This window comes from Somniosus microcephalus, unplaced genomic scaffold (assembly GCF_052327205.1).
Source record: "Somniosus microcephalus isolate GS21.2 unplaced genomic scaffold, FLI_Smic_1.0 unresolved_chr2, whole genome shotgun sequence".
In the NCBI taxonomy this organism is placed as follows: Eukaryota; Metazoa; Chordata; class Chondrichthyes; order Squaliformes; family Somniosidae; genus Somniosus; species Somniosus microcephalus.
Window position 1 is genome coordinate 77,479,025 of NW_028225180.1, and position 25,159 is coordinate 77,504,183.

Consider the following 25,159-nt stretch of genomic DNA (forward strand, 5'->3'; position numbering starts at 1 on the left):
CACACAAAAGCTTCTCGATGGCTTAAGCGCCTGAGGCAAATCCCGTATCAAATTTTGGGACTGAGAACAATATTCTTCAGCTCTCTGAATCTAATCCTGCATTGGAAACGGTTTTCAATCTGCAATTCGTGGGATGCTTGTGCACGAATCTCTGAAGGCGGCAGGGCAGGCTCACAAAGCATACGGGATCCTGGACTTTATAAACAGAGTCATAGGGCTCGAATTTCCAAGCCCCGTGGAGGCGGGTTTGGAGGCGGGAGTGGGGGGAAAATTGCAGAATCGGGGGGGGGGGGGGCACGAACCCTTCCCGCCCCCAACCCGCCTCCGTGCCCGTTTCCCAGGAGGCGGGTACCTGGCCTGTGCTCGGAGCTGCCTCCCCGGGGCAGGAAGGGGATTAGTGCCAATTAACTGCCTGTTAACAGGTAGTTAACAGGCAGTTTTTGGTCTAATGCCTATTTTTATTCCTGAAGTGTGGGATTCCCTATGGCTCCAAACCACGCCAAGTTAGCAAGGCGGACCGTCGGGCTGAAAGGCTTGGAGGGTTCGAAATGTCCGGTGTTCAGGTGAGTGATGGGTGCCTGAGTGCAGAGGTAAGTGTGTTTGGTGTGTGTAAAGTGTTTAAAGAAGTTTTACTTACCTTTACTTACTAATGCAGGCTTCCTTCCTTCAGGTCTCGGGAGTCCCTCATCTCACCGGCACAGAAAGCAGAATGGCCGCGAGCTGTCAAAAGTTGCAGCATTCAGCTTTCTGGTCTGGAGAGCTCTCTAACTGAGTCTGTGGAGAAGGACTCAAGTTAGAAGTCAGATTGTCAGTGTTTGACAGTTTCACAGAGCTGTCAAATGCTGATTTTTCATCTGTCAAAAGCTCTTGACAGAGGAAATGTCAATCCCTGACGTCACCAGTAACCGGGTGTCCCTTAATTGGCCTGCTGAGCCCGCTGGGCGGGCTCAACAAGGTCAATCAAGGGAAAATAGCGTGGGTTGGCCACAAATCGATGGAGGCGGGACTACAACCCAAAAAGTAGGAGACCCGCCTCCATCACGTCCCCATTGATAAAATCCAGCCCATAGAGTTCAAAAGCCAGGACGTTATGCTAAACCTGTATAAAACACTAAGTTGGCCCCAGCTGGAGTCTTGTGTCCAATTCTGGGCCCCACACTTTAGGACGGACGGGAAGGCTTTGGAGAGGGTGCAGGAGAGATTTAACAGAATGGTTCCAGGGATTACAGTTACGTGGAGTGACTGGAGAAGCTGGGGTTGTTCTCCTTGGAGCAGAGAAGGCTAAGAGGAGATTTGAAAGAGGTGTTCAAAATCATGAAGGGTTTAGATAGAGTAAATTAAGAGAAACTGTTTCCAATGGATGAAGGGTTGGTAACCAGAGGACACAGATTTAAGGTGATTGGCAAAAGAACCCGAGGCGACACGAGGAAAGACTGTTTTACGCAGCGAGTGGTGAGGATTTGGAATGCGCTGCCTGATAGGGCGGTGGACACAGATTCAATAGTAGCCTTCAAAAGGGGATTGGATAAATACTGGAAGGAGAATAAATTGCAGGGATATGGGGAAAGAGCGGGGGATTGGGACTAACTGGATCGCTCTTCGAAAGAGCCGGCGCAGACTCGATGGGCCGAATGGCCTCCTTCTGTGCTGTACTAGTCTATGATTCAAAATCTGAAAATCGGGTCCAGATTTTTTTTGGACAAGAATCAACAAACAGCAACGCCCACCCGCAGTTACCAAGAATTGGCAGGGTTGACTTGTGAAGCTAGCAATCCCAACGATGCAACTCACAGGAGCTCAACAACATCAGAAATGGAGAATGGAAACTGATTTAGATTTGGGATTAACTCTACTGCTTCTCTGAAAGAAATCATTCACTTTGAGAGGCGCAACCGGACAAATAACAAACCAGCACAGGAAACAGCAACAGGAAAGAACGTGTTGTAGCTCTTGAGAGTGTCCAGGACCGAGGGCGGGTAAATCCACTGAGCAGGAAGGAGCCTTTTCCGCTCCACCAGATCCAGGAACTTTAAACAGTTTTGAAGGTACTGTAGAAAACTCTCCATTGGTTGGAATCATACCTAGCACAAAGGAAGTTGGCTGTGGTTGTTGGAGGTCATTCATCTCAATCACATGACATCACTGCAGGAGTTCCTCAGGGCAGTGTCCTAGGCCCAACCATCTTCAGCTGTTTCATCAATGACCTTCCCTCCATCATAAGGTCAGAAGTGGGGATGTTCGCTGATGATTGCACACTGTTCAGCACCATTCGAGACTCGTCAGATACTGACGCAGTCCATGTCCATATGCAGCAAGACCTGGACAACATTCAGACTTGGGCTGACAAGTGGCAAGTAACATTCGCACCACACAAGTGCCAGGCAATGACCATCTCCAACAAGCGAGACTCTAACCATCTCCCCTTGACATTCAATGGCATTACCATCGCTGAATCCCCCACTATCAACATCCTGGGGGTTACCATTGATCAGAAACTGAACTGGACCAGCCATATAAATACTGTGGCTACAAGAGCAGGCCAGAGGCTGGGAATTCTGCGGCGAGTGTCTCACCTCCTGACTCCCCAAAGCCTTTCCACCATCTACAAGGCACAAGTCAGGAGTGTGCTGGAATACTCTCCACTTGCCTGGATGAGTGCAGCTCCAACAACACTCAAGAAGCTCGACACCATTCAGGATAAAGCAGCCCGCTTGATTGGCACCCCATCCACCACCTTCAACATTCACTCCCTCCACCACCGGCGCACCGTGGCTGCAGTGTGTACCATCTACAAGATGCACTGCAGCAAGTCGCCAAAGCTCCTTCAACAGCACCTTCCAAATCCGCGACCTCTACCACTTAGAAGGACAAGGGCAGCAGACGCATGGGAACATCACCACCTACAAGTTCCCCTCCAAGCCACACACCATCCTGACTTGGACCTGTATCGCCGTTCCTTCACTGTCGCTGGGCCAAAATCTTGGAACTCCTTTCCTAACAGCATTGTGGGCGTACCTACGCCATATGGACAGCAGCGGTTCAAGAAGGCGGCTCACCACCATCTTCTCAAGGGCAATTAGGGATGGGCACTAAATGCAGGCCTAGCCAGCCAGCGACGCCCACATCCCATCAATGAATTTAAAAAAAAGACAAGAGCAACGAAGGGAATTGGCAAGAGTATCACCTGCCAGATCAAAAAAGATTGTGGCCCACAAGTGACATGTTGGACATGATTGCTCTAAGCGGACAGGATGGACATTGATTTGCTTCCCTTTCCTTTCTTATTTTCATAAGTCAATCTCCATATCACAAGAGTTACAGCAAGACTTAAGTCAATTCCACATCACAACCTCAGCGTACTCGGCCTCTTGCATCGTTCCACGGAAGCTCAGTGTAAGCTCGAGGAACAGCACCTCATCTTCCGATTAGGCACTTTACAGCCTTCCGGACTCAATATCGAGTTCAACAATTTCAGATCATAACCTCGGCCCCTATTACATTTTTATATATATTTTTTATCCACACCTTTGTTTTGTGCCCTTCCCCCTTTTTTCTCTCTCCCACATGGCAGCTATCTCTCATTCTGCCAGTGCATTTCACACCTAATCTAGAGCCGTCTTTTGTCTCCACTCGTCCTATCACCATCTCGTCTGGTTTTGAATACCTCTTAATGTCTCTTCACTTCTCTTTTGTTCTTTCAGCCCCCAATCTGGCCTTTTAATCGGTTTCATTTCCTGTGTTTTCTCAGTCCTGACGAAGGGTTTCGACCCGAAACGTTGACTCTGTTTCTCTCTCCGCGGATGTTGCCGGGCCTGCCGAGTATTTCCAGCGTTTTCTGTTGTTTCTGAGTTACAGCAAGACTTAAGTCAACCTCCACAACACAAGAGTCACACCAAGACTTAAGTCAATCTCGCGTGCCCCAATATAGTCTCCTGCAGGGAAACAAGACCACTGCCTGTCTCTCCGGGACACAGCCAGCTCAATGGCCTCGAGGGAGCTTCTGCAAGACTCACGCCCAATTAAAGGTAAGCGAACACTTCCTCAGTCCACTCACATTCATTCCAAAAGCTAAATTCACTGTTCCCAACACAGTCTGTCGGGAAACAAGCTCAAGTCAATCTTCTTGACACCGTTCTCTGAATTTCTCATTGATTCAGGGTTACATTAAAGCTCACTGCCCAGGCTTGGTGCAGTGTGTCGATCACAGAGACATGCCTTTGCCTCCCTTCCTGCCAGCTCTTGAACTCAGCTCGGTTCCCAGCGAGATGAGCAAGGAAAATGTCACCTTCCTTTAGTACACTGAGCAATGACGTGACGCGCAAGCCAACCGAAAGGTGCAGAAGGATTTAACGTGGGACAGGAGTGCTATGGAGTGACAGCCTGAAAGAGCGCCTGTTGTGACAGCAGGATTACAGGGGGGCTATGATTGATCACCGCATTAAGAACTGAAATAACACAGTACCATTAACTCAACGGTGTCAGCCGTGGCTCAGTGGGTAGCACACTCGCTTCTGAGTCATGAAGGTTGTGGGTTCAAGTCCCACTCCAGAGACTTGAGCACAAAAATCCAGATTGCCGCTTTAGTGCAGTGCTGATGGAGCGCCGCACTGTCGGAGAGGCAGTACTGAGGGAGCGCCGCACTGTCGGAGGGGCAGTACTGAGGGAGCGCCGCACTGTCAGAGGGGCAGTACTGAGGGAGCGCCGCACTGTCAGAGGGGCAGTACTGAGGGAGCGCTGCACTGTCAGAGGGGCAGTACTGAGGGAGCGCCGCACTGTCGGAGAGGCAGTACTGAGGGAGCGCTGCACTGTCAGAGGGGCAGTACTGAGGGAGCGCTGCACTGTCAGAGGGGCAGTACTGAGGGAGCGCCGCACTGTCGGAGAGGCAGTACTGAGGGAGCGCCGCACTGTCAGAGGGGCAGTACTGAGGGAGCGCTGCACTGTCAGAGGGGCAGTACTGAGGGAGCGCCGCACTGTCGGAGGGGCAGTACTGAGGGAGCGCCGCACTGTCAGAGGGGCAGTACTGAGGGAGCGCCGCACTGTCGGAGGGGCAGTACTGAGGGAGCGCCACACTGTCGGAGGGGCAGTGCTGATGGAGCGCAGTACTGCGGGAGCGTCGAACTGTCGGAGGGGCAGTACTGAGGGAGCGCCGAACTGTCGGAGGGGCAGTACTGAGGGAGCGCCAAACTGTCGGAGGGGCAGTACTGAGGGAGCGCCGCACTGTCAGAGAGGCAGTACTGAGGGAGTGATGCACTGTCAGAGGGGCAGTACTGAGGGCACGCCACACTGTCAGAGGGCCAGTACTGAGGGAGCACTGCACTGTCGGGGGGCAGTACTGAGGGAGCGCTGCACTGTCGGAGGGGCGGTACTGATGCAGCGCCGCACTGTTGGAGGGGCAGTACTGAGGGAGCGCTGCACTGTTGGAGGGGCAGTACTGAGGGAACACCGCACTGTCGGAGAGGCAGTACTGAGGGAGCGCCGCACTGACGGAGGGTCAGTACTGAGGGAGCGCTGCACTGTCGGAGGTGCCGTCTTTCAGATGAGACGTTAAACCGAGACCCCTTCTGCTCTCTCGGGTGGACGTAAAAGATCCCACGGCCACTATTGGAAGAAGAGCAGGGGGAGTTCTCCCCAGTGTCCTGGGCCTATATTTATCCCTCAACCAGCATGGCTAAAAGACAGATGATCTGGTCATTATCACATTGCTGTTTGTGGGAGCTTGCTGTGCGCAAATTGGCTGCCGCGTTTCCTACATTACAACAGTGATCACACTTCAAAAAGCGCTTCTATTGGCTGTAAAGCACGTTGGGACGTCCTGAAAGAAGCTATATAAATGTAAATCTTTCTTCAGAGAAGATACTGTAATGGGAGCAACAGTTGGTCTTTGAACTGCAGAAGGGAAAACTGCCACTGCTTCCACTCTCAATGGCTGTATGTCACCCCCCGCCCTCCCAGAAGTGGGTAATCAGTGAGGACGAGGGTTGGCTTGGCTTTCAGGAACATTCACAGTTAAATAGCCCAACAATCAGTGTTCAGGCTTGCGCATGAAGAATGTCCACTTGAGCAAACTGTTGAAGGACTGCTGCTGACTGAGGAATCACACCCTAACCTGAGTCACACCTCCGGTAGATGAGGGCGAGGAGCCAAAATCTGAAGGAGGGAGAAGGAGTTGGAGTGGATTGTTCACAAGCATTATCACAGCACATCTACTGAAGGAAAGAAACTAAGACCTGAAAGCCACCTAAAGCTAATCTCTCTAATCTTCCACATCTCCTACCTTGGCATTCTTTGATGGAATGAAGATCGGGCTGCTTTTCCAACAACAACCTGCATTTATACAGCACCTTTAACATAGTAAAACGTCCCAGGGTGCTTCACAGGAGCGATTATCAAACAAAATCTGACACTGAGCCACATAAGGAGATATTAGGGCAGGTGACCAAAAGCTTGGTCAAAGAGGGAGGTTTTAAGGAGCGTCTTAATGGAGAGAGAGAGGTGGAGAGGTTTAGGGAGGGAATTCCAGAGCTTAGGGCCCAGGCGGCTGAAGGCACGGCCGCCAATGGTGGAGCGATTAAAATCGGGGGATGCTCAAGAGGCCAGAATTGGAGGAGCGCAGAGATCTCGGAGGGTTGTGGGGTTGGAGGAGGTTAAAGAGATAGGGAGGAGGGGCGAGGGCCACGGAGGGATTTGAAAACAAGGATGTGAGAATTTTGAAATCGTTGCTTAACCGGGAGCCAATGTAGGTCAGCGAGCACAGGGGGTGATGGGCGAACGGGACTTGGTGCGAGTTAGGACACGGGGGCAGCAGAGTTTTGGATGACCTCAAGTTTGCGTAGGGTGGAATGTGGGAGGCTGGACAGGAGTGCGTCGGAATAGTCGAGTCTAGAGGTAACAAAGGCATGAGGATGAGGCACGGGTGATCTACTCCACTGGGTCACTGCCCGTGCAGTAAAGACGCGAATGTAGCCTTTGTCTCTCATTTCCTTTCTGGAAGACTAGCCCAAACATTTCACACACTTTGGGAAGAAATTCCTTCCAGTATTTGACTTCCTTACTATTTTATATTCCTGCCCTTCGCTCCAACTATCTGCATTAAAGCAATATATTGAGGAGTTTCCTTCACGAAGTAATTTAATCTTTATTAAAAGCTTGCATCTGTGTGCACTTCTTGTTAGCTTTTCGGCGTTATAAATCCACATGCCCATTTTATAATGGAAGCAGTCTATGCAAGCTGTATTTGCACCCCTTCGCCCCCCCCGCCCGCCCCACCACTCCCCAAGAGTGTATAATTTTAAAATGCAGACACAATTATATCTGCACAGCCCGGCTCCCCGAACCTCTAACCCCACCGCAACTGAAGACTTTGGAGGGCCGAAATTCCCCTCGCTTGCGCCTCCGAGGCGATACCCCGCGGGAGGTTAGCCGCGGCGTTACTGGGTGTCGGCCCCAATCTTCCGCGCCCAGAGGCCGTGACGCGCCGATCACGCGGCACTCCCGCGCACCCTCACCCCACAGTGCTCCAGCAGATGGCCCACCAAAAAGAAAATGCAGAATTAGGAGCAGGAGTAGGCCCACTTGGCCCCTCGAGCCTGCTCCGTCATTCAGTAAGACCGTGGCTGATCTGATTACTCCACATTCCCGCCTAACCCCGATAACCTTTCACCCCCTTGCTCACCAAGAATCTATCTACCTCTGCCTTAAAAATATTCAAAGACTCTGCTTCCACCGCCCTCTGAGGAGGAGAGTTCCAAAGACTCACCACCCTCTGTGAGAAAAAATTTCTCCTCATCTCCGTCTTAAATGGGCGACCCCTTATTTTTAAACACTGACCCCTTGTTCGAGATTCTCCCACAAGAGGAAACATCCTCTCCACATCCACCCTGTCCAGACCCCCTCAGGATCTTATATGTTTCAATCAAGTCACCTCTTACTCTTCTAAACTCCAGCAGATACAAGCCTAGCCTGTCCAACCTTTCCTCATAAAACAACCCGCCCATTCCAGGTATTAGTCTAGTGAACCTTCTCTGAACTGCTTCCAACTCATTTACATCCTTCCTTAAATAAGGAGACCAATACTGTACACAGTGCTCCAGATGTGGTCTCACCAATGCCCTGTATAACTGAAGCATAACCTCCCTACGTTTGTATTCAATTCCCCTGACAATGAACGATAACATTCTATTAGCTTTCCTAATTACTTGCTGTACCTGCATACTAACCTTTTGCGATTCATGCACTCGGACACCCAGATCCCTCTGCGTCTCCGAGCTCTGCAATCTCTCACCATTTAGATAATATGCTTCTTTTTTATTCTTCCTGCCAAAATGGACAATTTCACATTTTCCCACATTATACTCGCAGCGGGGAGCCTTTCCCTTCAACTGAGGGCGGAGCCTCTGCAACCCCTGAGCACTTCGCCCCGGATCGGGGCATTTCCCCCCCCGCCCCCCGTCTCGCGCTCCGGGAGGCAAGTGGCGCGCTTGAGTTTAGCCCTCCACCTCCCTCTTGGATCGGAAAAATGGGAATTTCTCAAATGTTCGCTAAGTTTAGCGCCTGGCACTAACTTTTCAAAACATTTTCGACTTTGCGCCCCCAAAGGGGCCCCCCCCTCGGGGAATTTCTCCCACTTAGTCTGGACTCCCAGTGTGTAATGCCACGGAAGAAACGACTGGTACGTTGTACACGTGTCGGCGAGGTTCGCTCTTACAAGAGCAGAAGACCGCGGCGGCTGGGAATCTGAAATAGAAACAGAAAACGCAGGAAGCGCTCAGCGGGCCGGGCGGCATCTGCGGAGGGAGAAACAGAGTTAGCGTTCCGGGTCGATGACCCTGCGTCAGAACTGGAAAAAGTTGGCGACGTGGCAGGTTTTTAAGCAGGTAGCAGGGGGCAGGGAAAGGGGGGGAGGGGGAGGAAAGAACAAAAGGGAAGGTTCTGTGATAGGGTGGAAGGTTACGAACACAGGAACAGGAGGAGGGCATTTAGCCCCTCGAGCCCGTTCCGCCATTCACGGGAGATCATGGCTGATCTTAATTGCCCAAGAACCACACAATTGGAGAAGTAGGCAGCACAGAAGGAGGCCTTACAGCCCTCGGCATCTGATCTGGCTTTTCACAAACGCAACCTGAAACTATTCCCACTGCCCTATACCTTCTCCTGCTCAAATGTTTACCCAATTTTTCCTTTAACGATTATCTCTGCCTCAATGACTCTACAGCAATGTCTTCCATCCTCTATTACATCTTTGCACAAAGACATTCCTCCTAATCTCTCTTCAGTCTCTTCTCACTAGCCTGTAGCGCTAAATTATTTTTCTTACCTTATGTCAGAGGCCATTTCTCTTACATTTAGAGTTATTCTTGTGCTCTGCAATCCTTCGACGCCTTTTATTGTATCGTGGCAATCAGAACTGTATCAAATACTCCAAGTATGGTCTGACAGGGTAGATGCTGGGCGGCTATTTCCCCTGGCTGGGGAGTTGAGAACCATTCGGCCCCTCGAGCCCGCTCCGCCATTCACTAAGATCATGGCTGACCATTGACCTCAACTCCACTTTCCCGCCTGATCCCCATATCCCTTGATTCCCTTAGTGTGTAAAAATTTATCAATCTCAGCCTTGAATATACTCAGCGACTGAGCCTCCACAGCCCTCTGGGGTAGAGAATTCCAAAGATACACCACCCTCTGAGTGAAGAAATTCCTCCTCATCTCAGTCCTAAATGGCCGACCCCTTATTCTGAGACTGTGACCCCTGGTTCTAGACTCTCCAGCCAGGGGAAACAACCTCTCAGCTTCGCCTGCCTTGCATTCACACTGTGTTGACATCACACCAGCTTATTCTTCCCAAAGGCTTCAAATTCTTTACGCTCCTAACCTTTTCTTTCCTCCCACAATCCACGTCCTTTGCAAGGCGAAGCTTGATGGCATCTCATTGCTATCTCTTCATTTATACTGTCAGCTATGGCTCAGTGGGCAGCACGCTTGCCGCTGAGTCAGGGACTCGAGCACAAAAATCCAGGCCGACACTCCCAGTGCAGTACTGAGGGAGCGTCGCACTGTCAGAGGGGTAGTACTGAGGGAGCGCTGCACTGTCGGAGGGGCAGTACTGAGAGAGCGCCGCACTGTCGGAGGGGCAGTACCGTGGGAGCGCCGCACTGTCGGAGGGGCAATACTGAGGGAGCGCCGCACTGTCGGAGGGTCAGTACTGAGGGAGCGCCGCACTGTCGGAGGGGCTGTCTTTCAAGTAAGACATTAAACCGGGGCCCCGTCTGCTCTCTCGGGTGGATGTAAAAGATCCCACGGTCACGAGTTCTCCCCGGTGTCCTGGGGCCAATATTTATCCCTCAACCAACATCACTAAAAACAGATGATCTGGTCATTATCACATTACTGTTTGTGGGAGCTTGCTGTGCGCCAATTGGCTGCCGCGTTTCCTACATTACAACAGTGACCACACTTCAAAAAGTACTTCATTGGCTGTAAAGCGCTTTGGGACGTCCTGAGGTCGTGAAAGGCGCGGGAGAAACGCGAGTATTATTTTTATTTAGTCTTCGGGATTGCGATGTGACTACAGCAGTCAAGAAAAGAGTCCCCCCTAAAGGAAATCGCACTTGTGTCCCTGGTTCCAGTGTCTTGGTATCTGTTGGGCAGAACGCAGGAATTATATCGCATTCTCGCATTTGCGCTTTCGTCTCCTTCCAGCTGGCCTGAAGACCAAGGCCCTTGGCTGAAGATTCGGAGGGCTTCGTTGAGGGAGTCCACAGTTTTGACTGCATTGTCAGCTATCTGTAGGCAGGTGGGGGAGGGGGCGGCGATTTTAACCCTACTCACTCAGCACGTGGATTCCCCCCCCGCCCAGGCCCGAGTTAAAATTACAGTCGGTGACATGAATCAGTCATTCATGAAAGAAAGACTTATGATATAATACTGAGCGGCCTACAGGTGGTGCTGTCCAGGGAGAGTATAAATACTCGGGCACAGGCCCAGCTTGCGCAGGACATTCTTAACAGGAACTAGTGAAGGACACAACTAGACCTCCATGTTGTAAAACAGTTGATCAAAGCTTTGTTTAACGCTTAGACCAAGTGCCTAGTAGTTTTCTTACGTCAGTTGGGTCTCAACGATGTCATCGGGCCGCACCGCGCATAATGTAAAGAAGGACACTGTCGGCTCCGGGCGCGTGTGTCCCTTGCCGCCCGCTCAGGAGAGCAGGTTAAAATCGCAGGCGTTGCCATCAATAGCGGCATTTGGACAGGCACGAGCCAGGGCGGTTTTAACTGCCTGCCCGCCTGGTTTCTGCTGAGCGAGTCGGGTTAAAATCGCCCCCAACTTGTTGCTTTGTCCTTGTCGATTTTTATATCCAGTTTTCTCAGCTTCAAAGGGGACGCAAATTGACAGGAAAATTCAATTAAACTTTCCAAGTGCCTCCACTTGGAGCCGCCATGGGGTGCACCTGTGCAGCCCACAAAGACAATAAGCTTGGATCCTTCTGTACTTGGGGGGGGGGGGGCGGGGAGTGCCGGGCAGCAAGGACAGGGTTTGGGATTTTGCGCGGGATAGGACACAGGCTGAGAGGTTTACGGATGAATTGGAATTGGTGCGGGGGAGAGCAACAGGCAGGTCATAAAGCAAACCAAGCACAGAGGGGTAGCTGAGGGTTCGGGGAGATTTGCTGTCAGAATACAGGCAAGGCTAATGGCGCGCGCTGTTAATTATGCGCAATTACCACAGCAACTTCGGGCAAGGGGCAGATGCGCGGTTAAACGTGACTATCCAGATGTAATTTTTTTTTCCAATTCGTTCATTCGCGGGATGAAGACGTCGCCCCAGCATTTAGCGACCGTCCCTAATTGCCCTCGAGAAGGTGGTGGTGAGCCGCCTTCTTGAGTACAACTGAGTGTCTTGCTGGGCCATTTCAGAGGGGCAGTTAAGAGTCAACCACGTTGCTGTGGGTCTGGAGTCACATACCGGCCAGACCGGGTAAGGGCAGTAGATTTCCTTCCCTACAGGACATGAGTGAAACAGATGGGTTTTTACGCCTTGGAACTCGCTGCCGACGGAAGTGGTGGAAGAGGAGGCACTCAGGGCTAAAAATTAAGTCGCGCTCATTTTGAGGCGCGAACATCGCCGGGGCGCTACTTTTAACAAAAAGTAGCGCCCACCGCACCCGAAATTGAGTGGTAGCGCCCCAAGAGGGAAGCGGGGTTAATGGTGGGAAACATGGAGATGGCAAAAACGCTGAACAAATATTTTGTATCAGTCTTTACGGTAGAGGACACTAAGAATATCCCAACACTGGACAAACAGGGGGCTCTAGGGGGAGAGGAGCTAAATATGATTAAAATCACTAAAGAAGTGGTACTTGGTAAAATAATGGGACTCAAGCCGGATAAATCCCCTGGACCTGATGGCTTACATCCTAGGGTCTTGAGGGAAGTGGCGGTAGGGATTGTGGATGCATTGGTAATAATTTTCCAAAACTCCCTGGACTCAGCAAAGGTCCCGGCAGATTGGAAAACTGCTAATGCAACACCCTTATTTAAAAAGGGTAGTAGGCAGAAGGCTGGAAACTATAGACCTGTTAGCCTAACATCTGTGGTTGGTAAAAAGTTAGAGTCCATTATTAAGGAGTCAGTAACGGGACATTTGGATAAACATAATTTAATAGGACAAACTCAGCATGGTTTCATGAAGGGGAAGTCATGCTTGACAAATTTGCTTGAGTTCTTTGAGGAAGTAACATACAGGGTGGATAAAGGAGAACCAGTGGACGTAGTGTATTTAGACTTCCAAAAGTCATTTGACAAGGTGCCACACAAAAGATTATTGCTCAAGATAAAAAATCACGGGATTGGGGGTAATATTCTGGCATGGGTGGAGGATTGGCTATCTAACAGAAAGCAGAGAGTTGGGATAAATGGTTCATTCTCAGACTGGCAATCAGTAACTAGTGGTGTTCCGCAGGGGTCAGTGCTGGGTCCCCAACTCTTTACAATCTATATTAACGATTTGGAGGAGGGGACCGAGTGTAATATATCAAAGTTTGCAGATGATACAAAGATGGGAGGGAAAGTAGTGAGTGAGGAGGACATAAAAAACCTGCAAAGTGACATAGACAGGCTAAGTAAGTGGGCAGAGATTTGGCAGATGGAATACAATATTGGAAAGTGTGAGGTTATGCACTTTGGCAGGAAAAATCATAGAGCAAGTTATTATCTTAATGGCAAGAAACTGGAAAGTACTGTAGTACAAAGGGATCTGGGGGTCCTGGTGCACGAAACTCAAAAAGTTAGTATGCAGGTGCAGCAAGTGATCAAGAAGGCCAATGGAATGTTGGCTTTTATTGCTAGGGGGATAGAATATAAAAACAGGGAGGTATTGCTGCAGTTATACAAGGTATTGGTGAGACCGCACCTGGAATACTGCATACAGTTTTGGTGTCCATACTTAAGAAAAGACATACTTGCTCTCGAGTCAGTACAAAGAAGGTTCACTCGGTTAATCCCGGGGATGAGGGGATGGACATATGAGGAGAGGTTGAGTAGATTGGGACTCTACTCATTGGAGTTCAGAAGAATGAGAGGCGATCTTATTGAAACATATAAGATTGTGAAGGGGCTTGATCAGGTGGATGCGGTGAGGATGTTCCCAATGATGGGTGAAACTAGAACTAGGGGGCATAATCTTAGAATAAGGGGCTGCGCTTTCAAAACTGAGATGAGGAGAAACTTCTTCACTCAGAGGGTGGTAGGTTTGTGGAATTTGCTGCCCCAGAAAGCTGTGGAAGCTACATCATTAAATAAATTTAAAACAGAAATAGACAGTTTCCCAGAAGTAAAGGGAATTAAGGGTTACGGGGAGCGGGCAGGAAATTGGACATGAGTCTAGGTTCGGAATGGTCATGGCCCTGTGGGTAGTGGAGCGGGCCCAGGGGCCGTGTAGCCTGGTTCTGCTCCTACTTCTTGTGTTCTAATTCTGTGTTAGATTTCAGGAGATGGTTTTATTCCTGTTCCTAGCTGGGGTGGAGATCGCCTTTACAGAAGGTAAGTAATGTAGAAAATATAGGGACAGAGTGATCTCCTGGACGAGTTTCGATCGCCTAGATGGGTCGGAGAGGAATTTCCCAGATTTTTTCTCCCAAATTGGCCATTGGGTTTTTTACCTGGTTTTTCGCCTCTCCCGGGAGATCACATGGGTTCGGGTGGGATGGAGAGTGATAGAAGATTTGAGGTTAGGATCAGATCAGCCATGATCTTATTGAATGGTGGAGCAGGCTTGAGGGGCCGATTGGCCCACTCCTGCTCCTATTTCTTATGTTCTTATGTTCTGGAAGCGCCCCGCCTCCCTCTTGGGGCGCTGCGAAGGAATATCACGTTATTACAGGCCTTCCTCCCCTTCTTAAAGGGGAGGGGCCTTGCGCAGCACGACCCTGGGCACAGCTGGGCCCCCGGGGATCGGGAATGCCGGCAAAAGAGCCCAGCACTCAAGAGAAGTGCCGGGCTCATGGAGCGCAGCCGGCACTCCGCAGGGGGTAGGGGGGCGGGTCAGGAGGCCGGGGACGACAGCGCAGGTAGGTGCTGGCAGGCGGCCAGCAACAAAAATGGCTGCCCGGCACCTCGCCTTTAATTAGCGCCGCCCCGGTCGCAGGTAGGCCCCCGTCGGACGGGAAGTCAGGGGATGCTACCAAAGGTCACGGCCGGGGCGCGAGCGGGGCACTGCGCACGGCAATGACGTCATCGCTGGCGGCGCAGGGCGCTAACGGTTAGCGCAGCTGCTAACCTTTTGCTCTTAGGGCGCTAGCGGGAGGCGCAAAGCAACCGAATTTTTCCCCCTCAATGGTTTCAAGGGGAGGCTGGATAGGCACTTGCAGGTATACGAGGATAGAGCGGGGGAATGGGACTGACTGGATTGCTCCGCAGAGAGCCGGCACGGACTCGATGGGCCGTATGGCCTCCTTCTGTGCCGTTATGACTCTATGGTAGTTTCATTCCAGGTTTATTTAATTTAATTTAAATTCCCCAGCTGCCGTGATGGGATTTGAACTCTCAGTCTCCAGATCATTAGTCCAGGCCTACTGGATTACTAGTTCAGTAACACAACCACTGTGCTACCCTTCCCCCGTTGCTATCCAATTGTCACCACTCTGCCTTCAGCTTTGAGAAAACGCCATCCCGCCCTCAGCCTCCCTCCTTTTCTTTTTAGGAACTTGCCGTATTTAAATGCGCCACAGAAAGTCCAACCTTATCATTACAAGCCTTTTAACGACATGATCAGTGTTAACGACTGCCAATCAAGCTCTCTGCCGCTGAATAGAAAAGCAGAGTATTTTTTTCAGATGGTGAGAGATTGGGAAATGTCGGTGTTCAGAGGGACCTGGGTGTCCTTGTACACGAATCACTGAAAGTTAACATACAGCAAGCAATTAGGAAAGCAAATGGTATGTTGGCCTTTATTACAAGAGGATTTGAGTATAAGAGCAAAGACGTCTTACTGCAATTATATAGGGCCCTGGTGAGACCACACCTGGAGTATTGTGCACAGTTTTGGTCTCCTTACCTAAGGAAGGATATACTTGCCATAGAGGGAGTGCAACGAAGGTTCACCAGACTGGTTCCTGGGATGGGGGGATTGTCCTATGAGGAGAGATTGAGTAGACTAGGCCTATATCCCCTGGAGTTTAGAAGAATGAGAGGTGATCTCATTGAAACATACAAAATTCTAACAGGGCTTGACAGGGTAGATGCTGAGAGGATGCTTCCCCCTGGCTGGGGGGTCTAGAACCAGGGGTCACAGTCTCAGAATAAGGGGTCGGCCATTTAGGACTGAGATGAGGAGAAATTTCTTCACTCAGAGGGTGGTGAATCTTTGGAATTCTCTACCCCAGAGGGCTGTGGAGGCTCAGTCGTTGAGTATATTCAAGGCTGTGATCGATAGATTTTTGAATATTAAGGGAATCAAGGCATATGGGGATCGTGCAGGAAAGTGGAGATGAGATAGAAGATCAGCCATGATCTTATTGAATGGTGGAGCAGGCTCGAGGGGCCGAATGGCCGACTCCTGCCCCTATTTCTTATGTTCTTATGAAATTGAATGATCACAAGAGTGGAGTCCCATTCCTCCGTGTCTTGAATTAATCGGGGGATTTTTAAAATGCCAAATTTTAAATTTTACAAATTATACTTTTCCTTTCTGTCTCTAATTTTCTCTCTCTCTCTCTTCAGCAATGTTTCCCTCTAACCTTTTCTGTTCCTGCGCGGTTTCTCCCGTCGAGAAGCGGGCGAGTGGCCTGCGCGGGTCCTCCAGACCGCTCGGCGTGGCCGCGCGCAGCTCAGCGGGCGCGTCGCTCTTGATCCGATCTGTCTTTCCCTCTCTTCCTTTCTCGTTCTGTACCTGATCTTGGCGGCCTGCATTCATAGAGCGCCCGTAACGCAGCAGAAACGCTTCACAGGAGCGTCGCCCGTCGAGAGCGGGCCACAGACGGATATATCGGGGACAGGCCACCCGAAGCTTGGTCGATGAGCTAGGTTTTAAAGAGTGTCTTAAATTGATTGAAACATATAAGATCCTGAGGGGTCTGGACAGGGTGGATGTGGAGAGGATGTTTCCTCTTGTGGGAGAATCTAGAACAAGGGGTCATTGTTTAAAAATAAGGGGTCGCCCATTTAAGACAGAGATGTGGAGACATTTTTTCTCACAGAGGGTGGTGAGTCTTTGGAACTCTCTTCCTCAGAGGGCGGTGGAAGCAGTCTTTGAATATTTTTAAGGCAGAGGTAGATAGATTCTTGGTGAGCAAGGGGGTGAAAGGTTATCGGGGGTAGGCGGGAATGTGGAGTAATCAGATCAGCCCTGATCTTATTGAATGGCGGAGCAGGCTCGAGGGGCTGAGTGGGCCTACTCCTGCTCCTAATTCGTGTTTTCATATGTACGTAAAGTAATTATGCAAAAACACTGAAGAGGTACTGTGGCACGCTATTGAAAATATTACATAGCATTTACAGGAACAGGCCATTCGGCCCAACCGCTCCGTGACGGTGTTTATGCTCTACACGAGCCTCCTCCCACCCCGCCAACATATCCTTCTATCCGTCTTTCGGATGAGACGTTACTGAATGGCGGAGCAGGCTCGAGGGGCCGACTCCTGCTCCTAATTCGTGTGTTCGCATTAAAGGAGGAGAGAGAGAGGCGGAGATTCCTAATAAAAATTCACCAATTTTAATTCACCCCTCCTTCTCAGTCCTCCCGCTGTTGATTTCCCAGTCCTTGAATCTCAGTGGTTAAGGAGGTGGACAAGTTGGCTCACTCAGGTCCCGGAGGCCCTGTGGCCGTCGCTGCGCCTGCCGCCGCCAGCTCGCTCTCGAAGCCACCGGGCGGGCGGAAGAATGGGGTTCGAGGCAGAAGGGTGTGGGGTGGCGGTGGGGTGGAGGGAAAAATCCGACCAACAGCACACGCCCTGAGGTGAGATACTCTGGTTAAACCTGGCCTATTATGTCTCGGGGGGGGGTGAAAAGGAATCAGAACTAATTCTATTCAATAAAGCGCATCGGGATTAAGCGTCTTCGATCATAAGTGGGTTTCAGCGAGATAGGGTTACATTTTCCGGATAATAGCAAAGTCTGTCAGCAGCAGTGTGACATTTAAATGTCACACTTTGGTGATGCATTAGCACTCGGTGACCAGAAACGCTTTTATATCACAGCAAGAGTGAGAGGTGTTTTTTTTTTCATATATATATATAAATACCCTAAAAATCCCCCTCCCCGGTCAAAGAGGCAGTCATTTGTTGGCTGTAAGATCGAACGGAGGACGGTCATTGAAGGAGGGCCCCCTTTGTTCGGCTTAGCCCTCTGTGCTGAGCGGAGCCCATCAGAATTCCAGGCCCGTACCCTGTTGCCAGGCAACAGGCCCCGAAGATCCCTCGAGCGTGACAGCAGCCATATTTTGTCTGCTGGAGCTGCTCGCCAGCCGCAGACAGCGAGCAAATAATGTCGCTGGCGCCTGCCGCTTATCTCCGTCCCTCAGCTGTTCCTGCAGCGATGCGAGATGCTCCTCCCCAAAACACCTTCACACGAAAAATAACTGACTCCCTCAATGAGAAAAGCAGGAGACGAGAACGTTCCTGGCTAAAAGACTCCAGAAATCAATTCTTTTGGCTTCTATTCCTTTTACACTTTCTCCAATAACGTTGTTGCTGAACTGTGATGGTGTTGGTGGGATTTTTCCCATCAGTTTCTGGAGTTATCCATTTTATCCCCTTTCCTCCAAGCAATAAGGTGAGCATACATCCCCGTTTTCCGGAGGGAGAGAGTCTCCCAGGATGAGGTAGTGTGTCCCCGGGCAAAGAATGTTCCCCCCGTTCACTAAAACCCGTCCCCGAATAGACGAGAGCCACAGCCATTGGAACGTGTGCACCTCACACCGTTCGACGCGGTCACAGTGGACTGAACGGTGTTATCGTATTATTTGTAAACGGCGCCTGAGTGCGCGGCAATAGCGTGACGTCATGTCCGCGGTAGTTACACGAAGATTCGCTTCGCTTTCGCAGTGTCGATGTGCAACTGTTAAAATGTCGGCTGCTAAAGGAATGTTGCCTCGCTGCGCAAACTACACCATCCGTCCTCGCTACCTTCCCGCACTCCCGCACTGTGTGTCCCCAGATTGGGGTTAGAAAATATGGTCACCCGAGGTTATATAGGACACTCACTCACTCTCACACACACTCACTCACTCACTCACTCACACGCACTCACACACATACTCACTCACACACACACTCGCTCACACTCACTCACTCACTCACACTAACTCACTCACTCACTCGCTCACACACTCGCTCACTCACTTACACTCACTCACACACACACTCACTCACACTCACTCGCTCACACACACTCCAATACTCACACTCACTAACACACTCACTCATACACACATACACTCACTCACTAACACTCACACACACACTCACTCACATTCACTCACTCACACGCTCACTCACACTCACTCACTAACTCACACTCACTCAAACTCACTCACACACACTCACTCACACTCACTAACACACTCACTCACATACACTCACACTCACTCACATTCACTCACTCACTCACTCACACTCACTCACTAACACACACATATACTCACAGACACTCACACTCACTCACTGACACACACACACACACACTCACTCACACACACACACACACACAGACACTCACATACACACACACACTCACACACACTCTCACACACACACTCACACACACTCACATACACACACACACACACACTCTCACACATACACATACTCACACACATACTCACACACATACACACACACACACATACTCACACACACATACACACTCACACACACACACTCACACTCACACACACACTCACACACAAATCTGCCGTCCTTACCCGATCTGGCCTATATGAGACTCCAGACCCACAGTAATGTGATTGACCCTTAGCCACCTTGTGAAATAGCCAGGCAAGCCACCCAATGTCGAAATGTGTTCCGGCGAAACGGGGTCGGCTATTTAGGACTGAGATGAGGAAAAATTTCTTCACTCAGAGGGTGGTGAATCTTTGGAATTCTCTGCCCCAGAGGGCTGTGGATGCTCAGTCGTTGAGTATATTCAAGGCTGAGATCGATAGATTTTTGGACTCTAGGGGAATCAAGGGATAGGGGGATCGGGCGGGAAAGTGGAGATGAGGTCGATGATCAGCCATGAGCTTATTGAATGGCGGAGTAGGCTCGAGGGGCCGAGTGGCCAACTCCTGCTCCTATCTCTTATGTCCTTATCTTATGGGGCTCTACCCCATCTATTTAACTTCTGAGGGAAATCTCTGTATAAATACTCAAAGCTAATCAAGCAACGCTCCCGAATATTCATCCATCCCGATATTATCCAATTCTGCCGACCAGATAGCATTCTCCACCTGCCCCAGTAGCACAGGAGCCAGCTCTGTCCTGTGGAGTATCTGATTATCTCAGTCCATGCCAGGGCATATTCACAAGACCAAGCAACATCCCTGGCCTCAGGGACCTACCTGGGGCAGAGCTGAGGAGGAGAACGTAGCATCATAGAAACTTACAGCACAGAAGGAGGCCATTCGGCCCACCGTGTCCTCGCTGGCCGACAAAGAGCTCTCCAGCCTAATCCCACTTCCCAGCTCTTGGGCCGTAACCCTTTGGGTTACGGAACTTCAAGTGCATATCCAAGTACTTTTTAAATGTGATGAGAGTCTCTGCCTCTCCCACCCTTTCAGGCAGTGAGTTCCAGACCCCCACCACCCTCTGGGTGAAAAAGTTCTCCTCAACTCCACTCTAATCCTTCTACCAATTACTTTAAATCTATGCCCCCTGGTTATTGACCTCTCTGCTAAGGGAAATAGGTCCTTCCTCTCCACTCTATCTAGGCCCCTCATAATTTTATACATTGCACTTAAATCTCCCCTCAGCCTCCTCTGTTCCAAAGAAAACAACCCCAGCCTGTCCAATCTTTCCTCATAGCTAAAATTCCCCAGTCCTGGCAACATCCTCGTAAATCTCCTCTGCACCCTCTCGAGTGCGATCACCTAACGGATTAAACAGCACATATTTACTCCTGAATGTTGCTGCCCTTGAAGATCACATCCTCAGGTGACTCCAGATAGGGATCGGCGAGCCAATAGCATCAAAGACAAAGGTTGAGTGTTGGGGCGCTGGTAAGAACTGGGCGAGGAGCGACAACACGAAGAGGTTGAGAAGCTTGATTCGGGGATCCAGGAGTGGAGTGGGGGGGTGAGGTTAATAAATAAACAGCGACTATCGATGCAGATTCACGACAGTCTCACTTTCTCCCGAGAAATGTAGGAAAATTCCTTGCAATTTTGGCCCCAACTTCCGTTAATTTTACAGCGGCTCTGCCCATAATGGGCAGTGGGATGTGTCACAATCATCTCCACAATGTTACTTAAAACGTTTTTATTTATTTATTCGTTCACGGGATGTGGGCATCGCTGGCAAGGCCCAGCATTTATTGCCCTTGGGAAGGTGGTGGTTGACATGAATCAGTCATTCATGAAAGAAAGACTTATGAAATAATACTGAGCGGCCTGCGGGTGGTGCTGTCCAGGAAGAGTATAAATACTCGGGCACGGGCCCAGCTTGCGCAGGACATTCTTAACAGGAACTAGTGAAGGACACAACTAGACCTCCATGTTGTAAAACAGTTGATTAAAGCTTTGTTTAACGCTTAGACAAACTGCCTAGTAGTTTTCTTACGTCAAGTGGTGAGCCGCCTTCTTGAACTGCTGCAGTCCGTGTGGTGAAGGTGCTCCCACAGTGCTTTTGGGACAGGATTTTGACCCAGCGACTGTAAAGTCTGTGGGTTGTACTGTTAATAACGACACAGACTTCAGGAGTAACAAACAAACAGGTCTTTACTATTCGAAGGTCAGGGCGAATCTGCCCCAGCAATCCTGCCACAACACTTATATACTGGTGTGGTCACTGTCGGTATTACAGTATACAGAAGCCAAACAAGTAGTGCCACACCTAAAGTAGTTCTCTTAAAGGTGAACGGTTACATACAATAGTTTCCTTAAAGGTAGACGGGTACATACACTACAATCCTCCCTTTTTAGCTTATTACTTACAGAGTCCCATTAACATACATATCTTCAACTTCATATAAAACACTTTACAGATATAATCTCGGTGGGAAACAGTTCACAAAGTCAGTCTCTGCGGGAACAGTTCACAGATTCAGTCTCCGATCTTGACTTGGTCCGAACAACATCTCTTTGGTGTAGCTGGTTCACATGGATAGTGTGACTCCTCCATAGCCTTTTCCTTGACGTAACAGCTTGAACTTTCGTCCTATTGAACCGGCAGTGCCGACTTTTATAACCAACTGGCTGTCTTGATAATTTCCCACTTTTCAACTAATTTAGCTCCTTTCGTAGGTCCCCTCCTGAGCTGGTAGAAGTGATAATATTTTAGATAGTTATTGTCTTCTGCCTCTTCTTTTTCTTTTCTGCCTTTTTGAGACTCTCGGGGCTCCTTTCTCGGCTGCCAGCTGTAGCGCCACCAACTCTCTATGTTCCTTAGACCTTAAGTGTTTCATCCTGATTTCAGCACTTTGGGAGTTTTCCTCACAAACTGGGCAGACCAGATCCTCGTAATATTCAGTGTCACTCAACAGGTCATGGTAATATTCGGGGTCGTCCTGAGTTAGGCCAGCGAGAGGGCCTTCTACTTCCTCCTTACCCATCTGGACGTTAGCCGACTGTGGTTCCTTCCCTATACATCTTTCTTGAAAAGACTTCCTCATACATTCATATTCATCACGCTCTTCCTGGGTTGTCTGCCATTCCTTCACTACTGTCCTCATTTGTGAGTTCAATACCTTCCCTTCCATCGGGGATTGCGTTATCCGGCTATTTACTCCTTCTACTGGAGTAGCTGTTTCCCCATTCTTCTGTTCAATTTGACGTAATTCAGCGTCCTTTTGGCATCCTTGTAAAAGCTGTGTTGCCACCTCAGCTATCTCCATCCCTTTTGGAAGCTCCGAATTCCTTCCCTTTGAAGCCTGAAGCTCGTGTTCCCCTTGTGGAGTCTTGTCACTCCGCCTGTGAAGGAGTTGGCTGGTCGTTAACTCTTCCCCGGGGACACTGTGGATCAGCTTCTTCTCTATTTCATCCACCTTTCCCTCTGGTGCTTGGGTTTTAAGCGCTCGAAGAAGTTGCGCCTTGATGCTCTCTAGCTCCAGTTCAGGGGCCATTCTTCCAGTCTCTGTTTCTCTTCCAGTTGCCTTTCCTTCCACTGCCCGGATTCCCAGTTGACTATGTTCTTCAAGTTGTTGAACCCTGGTCATTTCCGCCTCATATTTGTCTTGGGTTTCCTTCAGTACTTTTATGAGTTCTTGAACCTCTTGGATTCCATGTTCTGCCATGTCTTCCACCTCCAATTTTTCATCGATGGATGGAATCTCTACTGATGAGTCTGTCTTGGCCTGGAGCTCCTCAAACATTTCCTGCATCCTTTGGACTTCTTGCTCATGTTCAACCTTTAGTTGCTCATATGCTTTCACTAAAACTAGCTTTTCGGAGGTTGCCGAGTTAACCCCCTCCAGAATTGTAGCCTGGGCCTGTTCATACTGTTCTTTCAACTTCTTACACTCTGCTTGTAAGGAGTCGTAGAGAGGAACTGGGATAAAATCCTGGCTGTCTGAAGATTCCTCTTCATTTGTTTCATTCTGCAAATATTCTAACTCTTGAACAGCATCAGGGAGATGTGATCAATACTTAGCCATGATGGCCCTATGGTCGCTCTCAGCTTGAGCTAGCTGCCTCTGTTGTCTTTCCAGGTTCTCCCATTCGGTGTCCCAGAATTGTTCCATTGTTTTCATCTCTTGTACGAGACGGTAACTCAACTGTTCTAATTGTTGTTGTATTTTGCGATACGTTTGAGTCCGGGCTCTGTGTTCTTCCGTCGTGGATAAGTCCTTAACTTGGACAGGCTCAGAATTCTCTGTCAACCTGGAGTTCTGCTCTGAAGCTTTATCCTTCTCGGTAGCATAAGCCTTTATGCCTGTCTTCGTTTTCTCCACCATAGTCGGCAAGTCCACTTCAGCCTTGTCTTCCATATTTGAGTTAGTCTTATCGTCATCCGTTCCAGAATCTGAGCTGATTGCTCGTACCGAGTCCTCACTCGTGATGGCTTTTAGATAGTGCCATTCCATGTCTATTTTCTTAATCCACTCCCGTCCTAGAAGTGGTGGTCCTCCCTCAGGTAATACGTACAAGTTCATTCTCGGGTGTTCTTTACCCCTCTCTCTCACCTTGACTCTTATCTTCCCCATGGGGTATACTTTATGCCCCGTGTATGTCTGTAATACGAACTTGGTATTCCTTAAGGGTATGTGAGAGAATAGCCAGTGGTAGTCCCTTCGATTGATGACTGATAGAGCTGATCCAGTGTCCAACTCCATTCTTACTTGGACTCCAGCTATTCTTAGCATGACCCAGATAGTTTGTAGATCAGCTTCCCTCCCCACATTGTGAATTCTCAGACTACCCAGCTCCTGGTTGTTTGGGTCTGAGTCTGAATTCTGTTCGTCTGAATTCTTCTCAGCCACCTTGTGTACCTTGTTGTACTTTTCTTGTGGTGGCTTCCTTTGGTTGTTGGTCTTCTTCCCTGACCGGCATACCTTTGCGATGTGACCCAGTTTGCCACATTTCCTACATTCTTGGTTCTTAAACCAGCATTGATTCTGGTCGTGCGTTGTCTTCCCACAACGATAGCATTTTGTTGTATTCGAGGTAATTTGGTCCACCCCGAGTGCCGCCGCCTTCAGCTGCATTTCTGCCGTTCCTTTCGCTGCGGCTTCGTGCGATGCAGCTATAAGAACAGCCCTGTCTAGTGTGAGGTCGTTCTCTTCCAGTAGTCGCTTTTGCGTCCCTTCTTTGGACAATCCACATACGAACTTGTCTCGCAGTGCCTCTGTCAGATTCCCTCCGAACTGGCAGTATTTCGCCAGCCTACGCAGTTCGACCAAGTATTCCGCGTTACTTTCGTCTTTCCTCTGCGTTCTTGCATAGAATTTGAATCGTTCAGCCAGCATCAACGGTGTGGGGTTCAAGTGGTCCTTCAGCACAGCCACAATCTCTTCGAAAGTCTGATCCGCCGGTTTATCTGGTGCTATTAGATGCTTCAAGAGCCCGTATGTTTTTGCCCCCATCGAGTTTAGCAATGTTATCGCCTTGTCGTCTTCCTCTATTTTGTTGGCTTCACAATAAATCTCTATGCGTTCCACGTACGTGGCCCAGTCTTCTATCTCAGAATTAAAATCGTTAATATTCCCTCGCTTAGGCATCTTTCTTTCCTTGGGAGCAGCACAAGTATTTCTTTAAGTATTCTTATTTATTTGTTTATTTCTAAGATGGCGGTTTTTCCCGCGAAAATGGCGGTTTCCCGCTCTTTCCTTCTCTCTCCGTCCACTTCAATGGCAGTTAAGATGGCGGTTTTCCCGCGAAAATGGCGGTTTCCCGCTCTTTCCTTCTCTCCCCGCCCACTTCAATGGCGGTTTCCCGCTACTGTCGTCTTCTCCGCCTAATGGCGGCTTCCCGCATTTCTTCCCTGGTGGAAGGGGTACGCTTTCCCCACAGTGGACAG

The 25,159-nt window shown here is 49.7% G+C and overlaps 1 protein-coding gene across 1 annotated transcript in view; it reads right to left on the minus strand.

Annotated features, from left to right (window-relative positions):
* The window catches only part of LOC147092842 (neurexin-2-like), a 1,315,750-nt gene that overhangs the window by 933,504 nt on the left and 357,087 nt on the right, over positions 1-25,159 (minus strand). The window lies entirely within an intron of this gene.